Genomic DNA, 18,805 nt, shown 5'->3' on the forward strand with positions numbered 1-18,805 from the left:
TTACACAGCTCTGAGTCTTACAGGAGGGTTTTAACTATATAAAGCAGTTTTGGAGAAGGCTCTTCCAGAAATCAGACATTTGAGAAGCATCCTAAGCTATTTTTCCTGATCCTATTTTTCTGTGACTCTGAGAAGAAACTGCAAAAGGCAAAATGCTGGAGAGTGAATGATGTCATGGATGTCATGAAGTTGCATCAATACCTGATGATGATTTAGCACAACAACGCAACACAGTATGCCAAGAAGTGTAATGTCAAACCACCAGGATGTTACTGCATTAATCTCATGACTCTTTATTAGCAAATTGATACGCAGAGTGGCTCTCCAACTTTCTAAAATGGAGAAGTTGCTGGTTGAGGTTTATGTCCTTAGCAAAGGCACTAAGAAAATCTACAAATCCCTATGGAGGAGGCTTTAAGAGAAAAAATTTTAAAAGATCCCCAAATTAGCTAACATTAAACAGTTGTTCTTCTAAAAATTAAAAGCTTCTGAAACAGACTGAAAACCCATGGGTCAATATAGATAAGAGTAATACTTATACTAGGCTTGTCAAAAGCGAACAGTTATAGGATATAAAATGACATCATACAATAGAAAGGAAACCAGTTTATATACACGCATGTGCTCAAAATGAGGGATCTGAAACAGAGCATCACTATTCCCAGTATAAGCTACAGACTAAATCTTAAAAGCTCAATTCTAAATGATGCTATTTCCTCTCAGATTTTCTTGTCCCTTTAAACCCATGATGTCATCCTTCTTAAGCACTAGTTGAACAAATATAAGTTACAAAAGGTATTTGGTGTGTCGAAGCCAAGGCTATCGCCTCAACGATTTCCCATAGCACAACTGCAACTGAAGCCATCATTCCTCAAGGAAGAGACCGTAAGGCTTCAAACTGGCTTCTCTACTAGAGAAACAAAATCAAAGTCTCCACATTAGCAATCTGAAGAACAGCAACAAAAGTTGGTTCTCAAAAAGGCCAAGTATAGTACAATGTCCCTGCCAGCAATCGAGAACTGGTAATGTGTTCTGAGCAACTGGAATCCCACCACAGAAAAGTCCAAAGACTATGGCATTAAGAAATAAAGCTTTTATTCTCCTAATAAAATTCAGAGATCAGTAGACAAAAGCAATTGGGTATCGAAATCTTAACAATCCAAAGGTTTCAAAGGAAGAGGGCTTCATTAGCACCGAAGTTACTCTGCAGAGACTATCAAGATCTTACAACTGTTTTTTCTTCGTTTGCAAATTGGTTCCCACCCTCCACGGTTCCCTCTGCACAAACAATTCTCGCCAGAAGCCTTCCACAGTCACAACGTGGGCTGCTGTCTTAATCAAGGAGATCCGCAGTTTCTACTTCGCTGGGGGAACACTCAAAAAGCTAAAAGGGTAGGAAAGGTTGTTTGTGTTTCATTTTTTAAAGCCAATTCCAAAATCTTCCTTTTGCAGCTGCAGCTTCAGAGATGCTGGCTCCTCGCCGCAGCCCCAATTTTGGACAGCACCGGACTCCGGCGCCTCCCGAAAGGCGTTAAAGATTTGGGGGCGGGGTGGAAGGTGATCTGACACCTCAAAGCCACCCTTACCCCGGTCACACACCCTTCGTGGCCCCGGAGGGGGGACGAAAACCGCCCTGCTAGAGGGCAGAGGCCGGGTTCGCCTATCCCAGAGGCTGCCTGGAAAAGGGTTCTCCTCCTCCCTGCCTCACCCGGGGAGGCCGGGAAGACTACGGCGAGGACCCCAGGCCAGCCAGCACCGACCCCCGCGCGGGGTCCACGGCCTGGGCCGGACCCAGCGCATAAAGGGCAGAAGGCGCCGGCTCCCAGCCGCGGCCCCGGGAGAGGAAGAGGCCTCACCTGGCCTAGCCCGCGCCACGTTCTCGGGTACGCTCCGCTGGCGAAGGCGGTGAGGGAACCCCGGACAGGACGCGAGCAGAGGCGCTGCGCCCCAGGCCGCGCCCGCCGCACTCGGGACTCCTCACAGCTGGCGGGACACCGATCCGCCCGGAGCCGCCATCTTCCTCCACTCAAACGCCGCCGCCGCCGCCGCTCTGGCTGAGAGAAGACAGCGCAGAGCGCGCATGCGCCACGGGCCGGCGCAGAGGACGGGCGCGCACTTGTCAGCGCGGCGGGCCCGCGCGGAGCGGCCTGTGGGCGGTGCCAGGTGGGAAGGTGCGTGCCGCCGCGCGCCGCCCCAGCCCGCCGCCACTGCCCCGCACCTCCCTGCAGACCCTGGGAGGTTCTCCAAGGTCGGAACGCCGCTTGGGGAGCCAGGCTGGAGTGAGGAAGCGCCGCGCTTCCGCGCCTGGCCTTCCTCCGGTGCCAACACACGGCCACAGAACCGCTCTCACCCTCCTCTGCACTGTTTGGGTCAACCGAGCAGGTTTACCAACGGCTTGAGACTGTGATAGTGTCAGACCAGGAATTAATTCACTTGTACTCCTCAGGGCCCGATGAGCACAAGTGCTCTTGATGCCAACTGATGGAGAGAAACTCAGTGCCTTGGTTATGCAAGCGAAGCCTCCCGTAACTGTGTAACAACTACTGTGTGACTTGTTACTGACTCCATTTTTCAGGTGAGGAAACTGAGGTACAGAATGTGTCATTTTCCCAAAGCCACACTGCAGGGTAGTTGGGGTGCGGAGGTAGGATTTGAATTTAGGCGTAACTGGTTCCCAAGCTCTTTGTGCTTTCCATCATCATTATTGCCATGAGATGGGTTCCAGCAAAGTCACCCTTCCAAGGGAGCAATCTGGTGTGTAGATGCGAACCTTCTTGAAGTATCTGTACAGCATGTGGTCTAAGGAAACGCCAGAGATACAGAGCCCAAGGACTTCAGTCTTCACCCCAGGCAGCTAACAATGAAGCAACTTTGAACTGCCAGCCCACCACCCTGGGATAAAGTGGACATTCTGGGACATCGCACAGGACATGGGGCTAGGTCAGAACCAAGTCTGCTCTCAAGTTGGGAAGGCAAGACAATATTGAACAGATTTGGGTCAAGCTCACTCTGAAAAGCACTTGATCTGTGCTACACACTTGAATAATGCAAAGACCTCTGGTTAAACCCTCATGGAGTTTTATGGTGGTCCAGTCGTTAGAAATCTGCCTTGCAATGCAGGGACACCAGTTCAATCGCTCATGCTGGAAGATCCCACTTTCCCCGGGGGCAAATAAGCCTCTGCATGGCAGTTACTGAGCCAGTGGGCCCTAGAACAGGTGCTCCACCAGAGAAGCCCGTGCACCAAGGAAGAACAGCCCCTGTCCGCCGCAAGTAGAGATAGCCTGCGCAAAGCAAGGAAGACCCTCCACAGCCAGTAAGTAAATCTTAGGGGGGAAAAAAAGCCTTTCAGTTAGGAAATGTCACTGCAAAAGAGAAACTTGGTAGTTATATTTAAAAATAAATATTAAAATCATATCATTAAAAATCCCAAGCTTGGCTTCCTGGTTGGCTCGGTGGTAAAGAATACGTCTGCCAATGCAGGAGACACAGGTTTGATCCCTGGTCCAGAAAGATTCTACCTGCCTCGAGACAGTTAGGCCTGTGCACCACAACTACTGAGCTTGTACTCTAGGGCCGGGGAGCCACGGATACTGAGCCCAGGTGCCACGACTGCTGAAGCCTGAGTGCTGTAGAGCCGGAGCTCTGCAAGAAGGCAAGAGGCTGTGATGAGAAGCCCCGCCCACCACTGGAGAAAAGCCTTTGCAGCAGTGAAGACCCCCACGTGTCAAATAAATAAGATTTTTAGAATCTCAAGCTTAAAAATTGTCATAGAATGTGTGAACAATTCCCCACCCCCAAATACTCCATAGAGCTCAGTTTAGAAACACTGGACCAGCTTGTAAGTGCTTCCTTTTAAAAATGCAGGTTCTACCTTCTGGCTCTCTGGAGGTCAGCAACAAGCACCTTATGAAAGACAGCAAAAAGGTAACCAAGAAGCAAGTGGTTGGTCTGTTTCCTAAGAAAGATTGGTATAATGTGAAAGCATCACCTATGTTCAATATAAGAAATATGGGAAAAACACTAGTCATAAAAACTCTGGGTACCCAAATCCCATCTGATGGCCTCTAGGGTTGTTGTTTTTGAAGTGAGCCTTGCTGATGTGCAGAATGATGAAGTGGCGTTTTAAAACTTCAAGCTAATTACTGAGGATGTTCAGGGCAAAAACTGCCTAATTTCCATGGCAATGATATCTGTGACAAAACATGCTCCATGGTCAAAAATGGCAGACTATGATTGAAGCTCATGTTGATGTCAAGATTACTGGTGGTTATTTGCTTGTCTGTTTTCCCTTGGCTTTACTAAAAAAAAAAAAAAAAGAAAAGAAAATGCAACAATCAGGTTCAGAAGAACTCTTATACTCAGCATCAACAGGTCTGCCAAACCCAAAAGAAGATGATGGAAATCATGACCCAAGAGATGCAGACAAATGACTAGATAGAAGTGGTTAATAAGTTGATTTCAGACAGCATTGGAAAAGACCTAAAAGGTTTATCAGTCTGTTTATCCACTCATGATGTCTTTGTTAGAAAAGTAAAAATGCATATATATATACACACACGCACACACACACATACAACTGGAGCGTCCATGGTGGATCAATGGTAAAGAATCCGCCTGCCAATGCAGGACACCAGGGTTTGATCCTGGGTCACGTAATTTAATCACTTTGCTGTACACCTGAAACTAACATTGTGAATCAACTATATTTCAATTAAAATTTTTAATATAAATGAATAAAGTAAAAATGCTGAAGAAGTTCAAGTTTGAATTGGGAAAACACATGGAGTTTCCTTTCATAGTGAAGTAATTCTGGAAAAGCTACTGGGGATGAGATAGATAATAAAGTTGAATGAGCCAACAGATGTGGGCCATGCACCCAAGAATCTTTAAAATTCACACTTTTAATGATGATAAAAAATCTTGTGTAAAAATCTGTAGGTTACAGAGCCCACTGTAGACACTGCCTCAGACTTCTTCTAAAGCTCCCCAGGGATTCTGATGGCCAATTGGGTTTGGAACTGCTAGATCATGATAGAACACGTTCAAAGGCAGAACCACTCCACCTTGAATCTCCTAGCTCAGAGATAGCAGGGACTTTTTGTACACTGCTTCATCACCAAATAGAGACTGGCACACATTAGAGACTTATTAAGTATTTGTTGAATGAATAAATGAACTGGGAATCTGAAAACAAGGCATTCAAATATTAGTGAGTACCTATGGCAACCCACTCCAATATTCTTGCCTGGAAAATTTCATTGCCAGAGGAGCCTAGCAGACTACAGTCCATGGGGTCACAAAAATGTTGGGACATGGCTTAGTGACTAAACAAGAACTATGTGCCAAGCCATAGTAATGTACTTTTAAAAAAAAGTCAAGTAATATACTTTTAAATAAAACAACAAAGTCCTTGCCCTCATGGAGGCCCCACAGTTTACTGGGAGAGACAGAAAATACTGTGTAAAAAGGCCAATAAAAATTATCATGGATGATAAGGCCCAAAGTACTATTATTATAGCAATGACAGTCAATGTATAATGTATACTTTTATTATGTACCAAACACTGCTACTTTAGCTTCCCTGAAGGCTCAGACAGTAGAGTCTGCCTGAAATGCAGGAGACCTGGGTTCTGTCCCTTGGTCAGGAAGATCTCCTGGAGAAGGAAATGGCAACCTGCTCCAGTATTCTTGCCTGGAGAATCCCATGGACAGAGGAGCCTGGTGAACTCCAGTCCATGGGTTGCAAAGAGTTGGACAAGCAACTAACTCTTCTATGTTGTACAGCTTCTAAACACTGCTAAGTAAGTGTCTTTGTTGAGCTTATGTTGCAGATGATGAACCTGAAGCACATTGGGATTAAGTGGCTTAACCTAAGGTCACAGTGTGTTTGAACCCAGGTGGCCTCTCTTCAAAGACTTTGCTACTGAACTCTGTACAGTTTGCTTCTGACAAACAAGAGGAAGATACGATTAAGGTCAGTTAATATATGGCCTGGAATATCAGGAGAAAAACTGGATATTACCTCCTAGGTCATGGAGATTTGGGGGTAGGGAGGATACGTGATGAAATGGTGTTTTAGAACAATCTCTCTGCACTGTGAAGACAGACTGGGACATGACTGGAGATGAGGGGACAAAATAAGAAGCTAGGATGAGAGGAGTGGCTATGATCTGATCCCTCTAGTATCATCCAGAGGCCATCACAACAATCAATTACTGAAATTAATTTCTTATGTATTTACTTAGAATAAATAATATATGCACATAAAACAAATTTCAAAGGGTACAAAAGGACATATAATAAAAATGAAGACCATCCTACAGTCTCCCACCTACCTGGTAAACTTTGCCTCTCCACAAAGGTGACCACCATTACAAGTTTCTTATATCTTTCTAGAGATGCATACACAAATACACATATAAATTTAAAAACCTACAAAAAGTAGCAAACTATACACACTGCTCTGTACCTTGCTTTGTTGTTTTTCTAATAACTATAGTTCTTCGAAATCTTTTAAAGTCAGTTTATTTAGAACCGCCTAAGTTTTGTTAGTAATTCATTCTATTCCTTTGCATGGCTGGTCCATATATTTTTAAACAAATCCTCTAGTGATATGCAATTGGTTTCGTCTTCTGTGATTATAAACAAACAGCAATGAATATCCTTATACATTTATCTGCATGTGAGTAAATGTATCTGTAGGGAAATTTCCTAGAAGTGCAATTGCTGGGGGACTTCCCTGGGGAAGGACTGGGGCAGTCCAGTGGTTAAAACTTCACCTTCCAATGCAAGGGGGTGTGGGTTCTGTCCCTGGTCAGGATCCTACAGACCTCCTGACCAAAAGACCAAAACATAAAACACAAACAATATTGTAACAAATTCTGTAGAATTTATAAAATGGTCCACATAAAGAAAATCTTCTTAAAAATGCAATTGTTGGGTTAACAGACATGTACATTTTTAATACTGATAGGGGGTTCATGGGCTTTCCTGGTAGCTCAGCTGGTAAAGAATCCACCTGCAATGCAGGAGACTTCAGTTTGATTCCTGAGTTGGGAAGATCCCCTGGTGAAGGAATAGGCTACCCACTCCAGTATTCTTGGTCTTCCCTGGTGGCTCAGAAATTAAAAATAATTTACCTACAATGTGGGAGACTTGAGTTCGATCCCTGAGTTGAGAAGATGCCCTGGAGGAGGGCATGGCTACCCACTCCAGTATTCTTGCCTGGAGAATTGCCAGGTACAGAGGAGCCTGGTGGGCTGCTGTCCATGGGGTCGCAAACAGTCAGATATGACTGAGTGACTAAGCACAGCACAGCACAGGGGGTTCATAGAAAAAGCAAGGGAATTCCAGAAAAACATTAACTTCTGCTCCATTGACTATGCTTAAGTTTCTGACTGTATGGAGCACAACAAACTGCAAAATTCTGAAAGAGATGGGAATACCAGACCACCTTACCTGCCTCCAGAGAAACTTGTATGCAGGTCAAAAGCAACAGTTGGAACTGTTGAAAAATTGGGAAAGGAGTATGTCAAGGCTGTATCTTGTCACCCTGTTTATTTAACTTATATACAGAGTACATCATGAGAAATGCCGGGCTAAATGAAGCTCAAACCAGAATCAAAATTACCAGGAGAAATATCAACAACCTCAGCTATACAGATGACACCACCCTAATAGCAGAAAGTGAAGAGGAACTAAAGGGCAGCCTTGAAATTAAAAGACGCTTGCTCCTTGGAAGAAAAGCTATGACCAACCTAGACAGCATATTAAAAAGCAGAGACATCACTTTACCAACAAAGATCTGTCTAGTCAAAGCTATGGTTTTTCCAGTAGTCATGTATGGATGTGAGAGTTGAATATAAAGAAAGCTGAGCACCAAAAAATTGATGCATTTGAACTGTGGTGCTGGAGAAGACTCTTGAGAGTCCCTTGGACTACAAGGAGATCCAACCAGTCAATCCTAAAGATCAACCCTGAATACTCATTGGAAGGACTGATCCTGAAGCTGAAGCTCCAATACTTTGGCCACCTGATGTGAAGAGCCGAGTCACTGGAAAAGACCCTGATGCTGGAAAAGATTGAGGGCAAGAGAAGGCAGCAACAGAGGGTGAGTTGGTTGGGTGGTATCGTTGACTCAATGAACATGAGTTTGAGCAAACTGGAGATAGTGAAGGACAGGGAAGCCAGGCATGCTACAGTCCATGGAGTCCCAAAGACTCGGACAGGAATGAGCAACTGAACAACAAGAAGTGGCCATTAAAAAAAAAAAAAGAAGTAGCCATTTATTTCTTAACTGCCTACATGGCCTCAGCTTGGAAATCAGATGGAAAATGTTCTCACTATGGGCTTTACTCTTATATTTCTATCACGTGCCAGATTGTTTCATGTCGTAGATCAGAGGTACCTAAGTTCTGAGTGCAAATCACTAACCCGAAAACATGGTATAACGAACATATTTCATAAGAAAGAGACGCTCATGCTTTAGGATCTCTGCCTGTGCCTGTTTATGCTACGGCATCAACTTTTGGGGCTTTCCCCCTGGTGGAAGAAACTGCCACCACTTCCTCAATTTATTCATTTTTGGCCATGCCACACAGCATGCTGGATCTTAGTTCCCCCACCAAGGATTGAACCAACACCCCCTGCATCAGAAGCATAGAGTTTTAACCAATGGACCACCAAGGAAGTCCCCCATTTCCTGAATTTTAGACTTCACTTGATTCCGTCCCTTCATTTTAGAGATGAGGAAGGGACTTGCCCAAGATCACAGGCCTACATGATTAATTAGGCCTGGCCTCTTGATTACCCATTTGGTGGAACAAAAGCTGTTTCCTTTGCAGCATCCTCAAATGATCCCCAAGATTTCTTTCTGGTCTCCTGGAAGATTCAGTCAGGAATGCTCAACAAACTCCTTTGTTAAAACTCCTTGCCAAATGAAACACAATTTTAAGAAACTATCTCCCTCTGCTGGTAACATGCTGTAACTTACAAAGCCTTAACTGACTGCAACTAGGAAAAACTAATCACACCTCAGAGTACATCATGAGAAACGCTGGGCTGGAGGAAGCACAAGCTGCAATCAAGATTGCTGGGAGAAATATCAGTAACCTCAGATATGCAGATGATACCACACTTATGGCAGAAAGTGAAGAAGAACTAAAGAGCCTTTTGATGAAGGGGAAAGAGCAGAGTGAAAATGTTGGCTTAAAGCTCAACATTCAGAAAACTAAGATCATGGTATCTGGTCCCATCACTTCATGGCAAATAGATGGGAAAACAGTGGAAACAGTGGCTGACTTTATTTTTTTGGCCTCCAAAATCACTGCAGATGGTGATTGCAGCCATGAAATTAAAAGACACTTACTCCTTGGAAGGAAAGTAATGACCAACCTAGACAGCATATTAAAAAGCAGAGACATTACTTTGTCAACAAAGGTCCATCTAGTCAAGGCTATGGTTTTTCCAGTGGTCATGTATGGATGTGAGAGTTGAACTATAAAAAAGCTGAGTGCGATGAATTGATGCTTTTGAACTGTGGTGTTGGAGAAGACTCTTGAGAGTCCTTTGGACTGCAAGGAGATCCAACCAGTCCATCCTAAAGGAAATCAACCCTGAATATTCATTGGAAGGACTGATATTGAAGCTGAAACTGCAACACTTTGGCCGCCTGATGCAAAGAGCTGACTCATTGGAAAAGACCCTGATGCTGGGAAAGATTGAGGGCAGGAGAAGGGGACGAGAGGATGAGATGGTTGGATGGCATCACAGACTCAATGGACATCGTTTTGGGTGGATTCCGGGAGTTGGTGATGGACAGGGAGGCCTGGCATGCTATGGTTCATGGGGTTGCAAAGAGTCGGACATGACTGAGCAACTGAACTGAACTGAATCACACCTCAAAAAGTGAGACTCAGGTGATGCCTGATTGATGGTCTCATCGACCATGTTGCTGCCAAGGCTCAGTTAGAATACTTTACTTAAAAGAATGGTTCAGGGCTTCCCTTGTGGCTCAGTGGTTAAGAATCCAGCTGCCAGTGCAGGGTCCATGGGTCAGTCCCTAGTCAGGGAAGACTCCACATGCTGCAGGGCAGCTAAGCCTGTGTACCACAGCTGAACTGAAATCTGTGCTATGGAGCCCAGGAGCTGAAATTACCGAGCCCACACATTGATAGCCTATGCTCTGCAACAAAAGCCACTGCAACGAGAAGTCCACACATCGCAACAATATAGTAGCCCTAAAGCCCATGCAGCAATGAAGACCCAGCACAGCCAAAAAGGAGTAAATTAATCTTTTTTGTTTTTAAAGAATGAGTTCACAGGAGGATGTGTTTATAGTTCCAGAGAGTGAACAAAACAAAATCTTTGATCTTTGAAGTTGATCAAGACTTTAATGATATTAGTAGTATTTTAGAGTAGAGTATTTGAACTGCTGTGAAATATATATGTGAAGTGCCAATAAGAAACCTAGCTATATGAATTGGAAACATTAGGTCAGTTCAGGGTTGGAAATGAACTTTGGGAGTCACCAACTGTGAGTGACTTACACCAGAGACATCTTGGTAAAAATAATGGACTGAGGACAGACCAAGAGAGGACTGAAATTCCAGACACAGGAAGTCATGAAACCAGAAAGTTAGTAAGCATGTTACTTTAACTTCTAAGTAAGACTAGTAACAGTTAACTCATGACTGCAATTTATAATAATCATTAGGCATACAAATGGCAACATTTCTCAACAGGAAACTCACTTTAGAAAGATTAAATGGCATGCTAAAAAATATGAGAAGAAACCTATTCTAAGAAGTGTATTCTAAGTCAGATAACTTGATTATAGCAACCAAAAGCAACACTACTAAATGATATGTTTTTAATACTGAGAGGCCTACTGGAACATGTCAGTGAGAATAAAAACACAAGTTGTTTGCCTTTTCTCCTGCTTTCATGTTTTGGCAAAAAAAAAAAAAAAGGATTAGAGAAGTGAGAATTATAAATCTTAAGGCAGGCAGGGGCTTCCCCAGTGGCTCAATGGGTAAAGAGTCCGCCTGTAATGCTGGAGACATAGGAGACATGGGTTCAATCTGTGGGTCAGAAGATCTCCCAGAGGAGGAAATGGCAAGCCACTCCAGTATTCTTGCCTGGAGCATTCCATGGATAGACAGCCTCATGCGCTACAGTCCATGGATCACAAAGAGCTGAACACAAGTGAGCACCACTAACTTAAGGCTGGCAAGACACTGCCATAATGCTAACAGCTAATCCTCAAAACTTTTACTGTAGGTTAAGCATTTTCCCAAGTTTTTCAGCACAGTAACTCATTTAATCTTTACAGTCTACCTTTGAAGGAGCTATTATTATCCTTTCTTAACTTGGGGCAATTGAGACACAGAAACCCTAAGTACCTTCCAAAGATCACACAGCATGTTAAAGTTAGAAGTGTCCAAAAACAAACAGATAAACAACACTTTAGGAAGACACATAAAGTGAGTTTCTAAGGTGTTGTTAATGTAAATATCTGTTTTAAGACTCAGGAGAACATCAGTATTCTGGTCATCCAGCTCAGGTGCAATTCTATCAACTAATGTTGATAAAACAACTGTTTTCACCTCACGGGAGAGGATATAGTGTTAATAGATGCTTGGAATACTGCTTTATGAGGAGGAAATACTGTAATCATTTTCACTCTATCAGATAGAAATAATAAAATGTTGTATGCATCAGTGGATATTTTTTATCCTTTTGTCACCAAGCAAAGGCTCACTGTCTGACACACACAGAAGCCAATAGTATGGCACCAGCTTTTAAAAAAAGAAAGACTTTTATTGGGAGGTGAATCAACAGGAGGCAGGGCTCAAATCTGTCTCCCCAACCAGTGTTCAGGGTGAAATGTAAGGGATTAGGGGAATTTCAAACTTGGCACAGTCTTATTGGCTAGCCTTGAAAGTCAGAAATTTGATTGGAAACAAGCTACTTGGACAGCCGGAAACTGGATTTTTCTTATTGAAGAACTTCTTGCTGGTGAAAGGCTCCAGTGGCAACATTTCTATTTTATGAGTCCTGTAAACTGAAGATTTTAGGTCCTGGGGTCATCCTGGAGACATGGGTTCCCATCTTTCACATGTGCAGTGCTGTCTCTGTAAAATAACTCAAGGCTTGATTAATCAACAACCTACTGAAGGAGGCAAACCAGGGTAAACAGGTCAATGTTTTATGTGCTGTTTCGGTTCCCCCCCTCCCTTTTCTTTGTACATTCCTCAATCTTAAGGGAAACAGGGCAACACGTGCTCTAGCTGTTGGAAATGCTCTCAGTGTCACAGAAATAAGACAGACGATCAAAAGTGGCTTGCAAGGCAGTCTTTACTTCTGCAGAAGGGCGCACTACAGACAGAGATGTGGGAGCAAGCGCACTGCACGGGAAGTGCTCTCGGTTTTTATCCCTAAAACGCAGGTTCCCTCCCCTGGTTCCTCACAGGCTGAGGAGCACAGAGTCACAATCTTCCCCGAACGTCGCCTAAGTTTTTATTGGTCGTTGAGGGTCATGCGTGATACTTGTAAGCTTCTGAGTGGAAGATTTATATTAAGTATTTTCTCCAGCCCTTTAGTTCTTTGCACGTGTCCAGGGTAAAGCCCACAAAGTTAGCCTGCCAAATTGTTCTTATGAGGAAGAGAAACCAGGAAGGTAAGAGAACAAAAGACTGGCGAGTCACCATCTTAGGAATCTTATTCACAAGCCGGATACACACACACACACACACACACACACACACACACACACACATCTATCTATCTATCTATCTATCTACCTACCTTTCTATTTAACTATTCTAAAAAAAGTTAATATGAACCCATTTCTTCAATCTTTCTTCTTTGGTAGAAAAGACCATATTTTTCTTCCAATTCCCACCCCCTTTTTATGATGGTCGATTATTCTTTTCTTCAAACTTAGCATCAAATGACTGTCATGTTCAGATTCCTCCAGGAATAGAAGGTTGTTATGATAGGTTGCAGGGGACTGCTTGGTGAGAGCTGTTTCTATTAATCTTTGTATTAGGCTCCTGACACAAGAAATGATGCACCACCCTACTGGGGTGAGTATTTCAAGTGTGATAATAAGGGTAGTCAAGATAGAGGTCATGATGCTTTTCCATCTCCCAAACTATTGTTCCATCAAACTAGACAATGGGTCATCTATCCCTGAGTTTTCAGCCAACTCATTAGCCAAGGTGGTCAGACCTTGCAAGGCCCTTGTTATTGGGCCATCAGGGGCCGTGTTGTTGGGTATGAAAGTGCAACATCGACACCCTACCATAACACATACTCCTCCCTCTTCTGCCAGAATCATGTCTGAAAGTGAAAGTGAAACTCATTCAATCGTGTCCGACTCTTTGAGACCCCATGGACTATACAGTCCATGGAATTCTCTAGGCCAGAATACCAGAGTGGGTAGCCTTTCCCTTCTCCAGGGCATCTTCCCAACCCAAGGATCGAACCCAGATCTCCTGCATTGCAGACGGATTCTTTACCAGCTGAGCCACAAGAGAAGCCCAGAATCATGTCTAAGGCCAGTCAATTTTCCCCATGCCATTTTGCTGGTAGCATCCAACTGTTTTGCTATTCCCCTTAGAGCATCTCTGGTATAGTTAACAAACCTCTGTTATTTATAGTAAATATAGTTTATCCAATCAACATTTTTATTAATGGTGGACCACCAGAATAATTCTGACTCGAACCCTGCTGCTATTTGGTTTCTAGCCTTGGATTCATTAGGAATACCTCTAGGGACCCCAATAGAATATATATATATATATATATATCTCAAATGACCCACCTGGGGCAAGAGTGTTCCTTTTGGCTCTATGGTTAGTCTGCTTAAGAGATGGATCTGAGTGTCTAAATGCCAGGGTGAAAAGGATAGCCAATTGAACTAGGGTGCAAATTCCACTCCAACTGGCCGGTAGAGTCTCAAGCAATGGTCCTTCACAACACCAGATGTCTTCCCGGGCCATAGTTAATGCAGAATGGTTATTCATTCCCTCAAAGGACTGGCCTTCACTGCACCAGGACACATTCCCCAAGAATGCTAACTGTCCCCCCCACCTAGAGAGGCATGAGGTATAGTTTGCATCATGGAATGGGGGTTTGACCGTCCTCGGGGGTTTTGCCCAGGACCCTTCAGTCACGAACATTAGTGACAAGGTCCTGTAGGATTTCTTACCCCAGGCCATATTGTCCTGAGAGAGGAATATCATGCATTCTATGCCCATAGCATCTGAGGTCCATCTGAGTGGGAATGGTACCATTGAGATTCCGGCCTACATGTTGCATAAGCCTAACAGTTGCTCTTATTTCAAGTGCGCACATAATATTTAATCCATTCCAGCCAGGCATTTGTCTCCTCATATCCTGTCTCAACTTGTATGCTGCTGCTGCTAAGTTGCTTCAGTCATGTCTGACTTTGTGCGCTAACCCCATAGACAGCAGCCCACCAGGCTCCTCTGTCCCTGGAGGTCTGTTATAAATCCTTTACCTCTAATTTATTATGTATATAACCTTGAGTTAGATGCCAAGGCTATAAATTACTACCACAAATCCATTGAGTTTCATATCAATCATTCTCTCCAAGGGTAATAATAGGCATATTTCACAAAGTACTCAGCCTAGTTTTATAATACTAAGTTGATCATTCTTAGTATGATTTAATTGTTCCCAACATAAGGAGCTTTTAAACTTAAACAACCATAGCCTGGAGTTAACCATATAGATCCATCCCATAACTGTGGGAATTTTCCTTTTAGTAGACAAGAGGTCACATTTTTTTTTGATTGAGACTTAGTTTGTTACTGAGTTTAAACGACCCTAAGAAAACACTTAAATCTATGGGCCAGGGTCAGAGCAGGTATTATTAACCGACCAAGTGAGAGGATCCCATCTAGTAATATCATGAATAGACAGAACAGGACTGAACCGTCTTCTAAAATAAACTTCCTAGGGTCTATCCAATCGGAGCCCTGGAGAGGAGAACTCCACCAAGGTAACCCAGAAGTACTAGGCCACAACCCAACAATTGGATTGAGTTTTAAACTAGCATAGAATCATGTCTATGATAGAAAACATTTGATTGATGTGCAAAGGTCCAAGAAATCAAGAAAACGTTATAAATGATCCTACGAATCAGGTCTGGCATCTTGGGCAAGCTGTCTACTTCTGATGTCGTTTTCTTCTCATCCTAGCATAGTGTAGTTTCCTCTGTTTGAGCATTGTTTTAAGGTGAGTTTGAGGTCAGCAGTCCTCTTTATAGACCAGTCCAGTGTAGGGGCCTTTGGAAGTGGGAGTTAGTCCAAGAGTCAATTTTCCTTCAATTTCACTGTGCATGAGCCAGTTACGAGTAGCTGATAAAAGGTCCTTCCAGCCAGGTTGGAGACAGTTCTTTAAATTATGCCTTTTTCCAGTCTTGGTTGCAGGTCACGAGGCATCTGATCTTTATCCAAAGATAGATTATTGAAGATCTATTCAGGAAATGAGTCTTAGTAGATACAGACTTCCATTAACAAACTGGGATTTAACATTCATTGAAACATCCTTTTCTCCCTAAAATCACCTCATTTTTACCAAATATAACCAAATTAAGACTTGTTTACAAAATACGTCTAGTCTCAGTAAACTTGACCTATTTATATAACCATAATTGATCATAGACTTTTTTTTTTTGCTTTGCTGAAACTTTTATGGAGTCTCAAACTGAACTTTAAAATAAAAACTTTCAGGGCTAGAAAAGTCATCCCAAAGGCTTATCACAGATTTTACCTAACAGATCTAAGTGAATTCCTCCCTTTCTCAGGGTCTCCAAAACTGAGATTTCTGTACCTATTAGTGAGATAACCTTCCTAATTTATCTAGTAAAGTTACTGAAACCCTGAGTTTCCAATCTCTGGAGGGGTCAGATAGAGAGAAAAGGTAAATGTTTCAATTTATTAAATATCATTTTACCAAATTACTGTTAAGTCATGATTAGTTTGAGGGGAAGGTTTCCTAAGATCTGGAAAACACAGATTCAAACCAGTAATTTTTCAGACAGAAACATAAAAGTTATAAGCATATTTGCCAGTTCATTCTGTCCTTTTGTTAACCTTTGTATAGTCATCAGGTTTCCCACTAGAATCCTTTAATTTCTTACCCAGTTCAGAAACTTGTATTTATCAAAAAGTCATTTCTATAAATCTTCTTGAAGAGGAAGCACTTTCACAAGAAACTTGGTTAGTACTGTGACAACACTTTAAGATAGTAATTAGAATTATGGCAACATTTTACCTGAATATATCAGAATTTATATATCAATTGTTTCTAGGATATCTGTATTAGTAACATTTACCATGCACTATAACCCGAGACTTATTACTCACTTGACAATACTTCCCATGTAATTCAACATGGAAGTTGAACCCAAATAGTGTAATATCTCCCTTTGGGATGTTTCAGGGACCCTCTGAAGCATCTCAGAGTTAACTAGAAGCCAAAAGTGCTTTATCAGAATGATTTAGGAAGTTTTGTCAACAATTAACAGAAAGGTTTAGAGCATTCAGTCAGATGGGACTACAGGTCACTGTGAAAACAACAGCTATTCACTCAGCCAAAGCTAACAATATAGGATTTCAAGGCAAATATAGAACAGACCATTTAAGAGGTAAATAAACTTAAATCTATTGTCAAATGCAGTTCAACATCTGAAGAAATTGTGTTCTTTTAACAAAGAGAAAAGTCAAATTCAAGTTTTTGTACCAGCTTAATTTTATTCATTAACAGTCCCAAATTTCTTTAGTTTCTCTGTAAGAGGAAACTAACATTCAATAATAAATGTTTCAAAATCTTACTTTATTTGGAAATGAGCTAGTATTCAGTGAACTCCCATCATTTAGTTTAGCACAACCCTTAGAAATTCAAGTTACCCCAATTTGGACGGACTATTTCAGACAGACATTCCTAAAGCATAATTATTCTTAATAGAGTTTATCTAAAAGCTCATATCTCATTTACATTTTTTTGAAGTTTCTTCACTCAATAAGACCATATTTTTCTTACGTAGCTGCGTCTTCTAAGTAGCAGCATAGATTATTATAAGAGGAATGATATTGTTTTTGCACTTGATTGTAAACATTCACAAGTCCTGCTTTGAATTCTTAAGTCTCAGGCAATCATCATGTGAGTGGGGGAGGCCTTTTTAAATATATGAGACAGATAAGAAGTAAAAAATTTGGTGAGTAAAAAGATTAACCCTATAATACACAGAACTATGACTCCTAATTTTAACAGTCCTCCAAAAACAAACCTTATTCTTTAGGAGTCCATGAAACCAAGAAAAAGATATGCAAAAATTCCTCCAAAAACAAACCTTATTCTTTAGGAGTCCATGAAATCAAGACAAAGATATGCAAAAAAGCAAAATGGCTATCTGAGGAGGCCTTACAAATAGCTATGAAAAGAAGAGAAGTGGAAAGCAAAGGAGAAAAGGAAAGATATACCCATTTGAATGCAGAGTTCCAAAGACTAGCAAGGAGAGATAAGAAGCCTTTCTCAGTGATTAATGCAAAAAAAATAGAGGAAAACAATAAAATGGGAAAGACTAGAGATCTCTTCAAGAAAATTAGAGATACCAAGGGAACAGTTCATGCAAAGATGGGTTCAATAAAGGACAGAAATGGTATGGACCTAACAGAAGCAGAAGATATTAAGAAGAGGGGGCAAGAATACACAGAACTATACAAAAAAGATCTTCACGACCCAGATAATCACGATGGTGTGATCACTCACACTCACCTAGAGCCAGACATCCTGGAATGCGAAGTCAAGTGGGCCTTAGGAAGCATCACTATGAACAAAGCTAGTGGAGGTGATGGAATTCCAGTTGAGCTATTTCAAATCCTGAAAGATGATGTTGTGAAAGTGCTACACTCAATATGCCAGCAAATTTGGAAAACTCAGCAGTGGACACAGGACCGGAAAAGGTCAGTTTTCATTCCAATCCCAAAGAAAGGCAATGCCAAAGAATGCTCAAACTACCACACAATTGCACTCATCTCACACGCTAGTAAAGTAACGCTCAAAATTCTCCAAGCCAGGCTTAGAAATACGTGACCCGTGAACTTCCAGATGTTCAAGCTGGTTTTAGAAAAGGCAGAGGAACCAGAGATCAAATTACCAACATCTGCTGGATCATCAAAAAAGCAAGAAAATTCCAGAAAAACATCTACTTCTGCTTTATTGACTATGCCAAAGCCTTTGACTGTAAGGATCACAATAAACTGTGGAAAATTCTGAAAGAGATGGGAATACCAGACCACCTGACCTGCCTTTGAGAAACCTGTATACAGGTCAGGAAGCAACAGTTAGAAGTGGACATGGACAGGTTCCAAATAGGAAAAGGAGTATGTCAAGGCTGTATATTGTCACCCTGCTTATTTAACTTATATGCAGAGTACATCATGAGAAACGCTGGGCCGGAGGAAGCACAAGCTGCAATCAAGATTGCTGGAAGATATATCAATAATATATCAATATGCAGATGACACCACCCTTATGGTAGAAAGTGAAGAAGAACTAAAAAGCCTCTTGATGAAAGTGAAAGAAGAGAGTGAAAAAGTTGGCTTAAAGCTCAACATTCAGAAAACTGAGATCATGGCATCTGGTCCCATCACTTCATGGCAAATAGATGGGAAAACAGTGGAAACAGTGGCTGACTTTATTTTTTTTGGCTTCCAAAATCACTGCAGATGGTGATTGCAGCCATGAAATTAAAAGACACTTACTC

General features: G+C 42.1%; 1 protein-coding gene across 2 annotated transcripts in view; it reads right to left on the reverse strand.

The window, feature by feature from the left end:
- The window catches only part of FBXO42 (F-box protein 42), a 117,038-nt gene that overhangs the window by 91,539 nt on the left and 6,694 nt on the right, over positions 1–18,805 (reverse strand). The window contains exon 1 of one of the 2 annotated variants that reach the window (XM_043908913.1): positions 1,857–2,069. The exons of the other annotated variant lie outside the window; for it this stretch is intronic. The gene's annotated coding sequence lies outside the window, so the exon portion shown is untranslated. Of the gene's footprint in view, positions 1–1,856; positions 2,070–18,805 lie in introns of those variants that run through there. 2 annotated transcript variants of the gene reach the window in all.

Source organism: Cervus elaphus, chromosome 8, assembly GCF_910594005.1.
Source record: "Cervus elaphus chromosome 8, mCerEla1.1, whole genome shotgun sequence".
Lineage (NCBI taxonomy): Eukaryota > Metazoa > Chordata > Mammalia > Artiodactyla > Cervidae > Cervus > Cervus elaphus.